Source organism: Staurois parvus, unplaced genomic scaffold (genome assembly GCF_062004578.1).
Source record: "Staurois parvus isolate SC_StPar_1 unplaced genomic scaffold, SC_StPar_1.0 ptg000464l, whole genome shotgun sequence".
Classification (NCBI taxonomy): Eukaryota; Metazoa; Chordata; class Amphibia; order Anura; family Ranidae; genus Staurois; species Staurois parvus.
Genome location: NW_028318260.1, coordinates 54,578 through 56,341, shown reverse-complemented (window position 1 = coordinate 56,341; position 1,764 = coordinate 54,578). Strand labels below are relative to the sequence as shown.

Here is a 1,764-nt window from a genome sequence, read left to right as displayed (position 1 = left end):
CTTACAGGTGTATGTGTATCAAAGAGAGAATGAAAATCTTCACTGGTGTTCCTCTAGAAGCTGAAATGGCTGCAATGGTTTATGCAAATTTTTTTTTTTAAAGAACACTTTCTGTTAAGGGTGCAATAATAAAAACAGGTGCAGTTGCAGTGAATGCCCAATAAATGGCTCCCTAATCAACACAATGATGATTGACAATATGCAGAACATTGGGCGTGCCTGTAAATAGTGACAAACTTCATTACCCAAAATTGTCTATAGGTGACACTTTAAAAGCTTTTCAAGTCCTCAGGTTAGAGATAACTGTGAATAATTGTGCGAGAATTATTGCTCTCTGTCAGGTGTGACAATATATAACATGTAGTTATATCGCTTCTCGGCCTTTTGGCTAAGATCAAGTGTAGTATCTGTTCTTATCAGTGTCCAGTGGGAGTGCTCCCGGCCATTCTAGCTTTGCGGGGATGGCTGTTGTATAGTACCCTCACTGGTATGATGGGGGTCCGGAAGGCTAGATCGGAGGGACAGAAACCAGGGAGCGCCATGATTCGTTCTGGGGCCTTGGGAGTAATTCCTCTGGGAAAGCTGGAAAGACCCAGTACCTCCTGATTTGGACGGATCTACCTCGGTCTGGCCAGAGGCTGGGAAGGCAGAAAGTCCGCAAACTCAGTGCCCCCTGAGGAAGACGCTCTCAGGGGTGCCACTAGTAACACCTGGGTGTGGGACCCCACAGTGTGAAGATGGCACATGGTCACTGTTTTTCACTCTTTTTGCACAGCGCCCTAAGGACCAGGCTTTTTGGCTAAGTCCAGGGCAATTTTTGCTACGGGCCTCAGGGCCTGGTCTGTGCACAATTTGGCACGGTACCACTTTTTTATTTTCTATTTATTTAATTCATTCACCTCCCACGTTTGTCACTTTTCTGTTACTTATGTGTGTGTTTTTCACGGATGGAGGGTGTGGGTCCTCGGGCCTACCCTGAAGTCTAGGGGGAGGATGTGTGGCCTTTTGGTTCCTTCCTCCCCTGATCCCTAGGGGGTTTTCTCTTCGGGAGAACCCCCTGACCTAGTACTGGATGTCCGGCTTCGGCTGGGCATAAGGAACGGTGGTCCACCAGGCCTTTTGGCCAGGAGGACCAAATGGGAAGCTTGTCCCTGTCAGGAGCTTCGTGCCCCGGGGGATCAGGGTAACGGTTCAACCCCTTCGGGGGTAGGACAAACACACCCCTAAGTGCACTTTTTCGTGTGGTGTTCGCACTTGCACTTTTTTTGTGATCACTTACGGGTTTTTTGTTGTAGTTTGCACGTTTGCGGACTTAAAAAAAAAATATATATAACATGTAGTGCCCCCGATGTCCACAAGAAAAATAGTGGAGACTGTTAACATAGCAGGGGAGTGGGATTGGGGAGACTCTTCCATGGGTTGGTGCAGCTGCCCGATCGCTTCCTTCTGAAAGCCTTCAGTTGGTGACTTATACTCATTCACGAACGATGTTAGAACGTTATTACAAGTGCTTAATGATTTTGGCACACACTCTTGGACAATAATAGAAACTGTCACGCATCATTTCTGCCATGGCTGGAGCACATAAAAGGGCTTTGTTAATATGACATACAGAAAACATGTTGATGTTTTACATAAAAATTTGCATACTTACTATTGAAGATCCTCCAGTGTAACTTCTATGTGTATTTGCAATCCAGCGCAAGTAATCCTGGGCAGCAAACTGAAACAGATTTGCACAGGTCTGTCACATATTTATCACTG

The 1,764-nt window shown here is 46.1% G+C and overlaps 1 pseudogene; it reads left to right on the top strand.

Moving 5' to 3' along the window:
• Positions 1-368: 368 nt before the first annotated feature.
• LOC149452779 (U2 spliceosomal RNA) lies at positions 369-484 on the top strand (annotated as a pseudogene).
• The last annotated feature ends 1,280 nt before the right edge of the window (positions 485-1,764 follow it).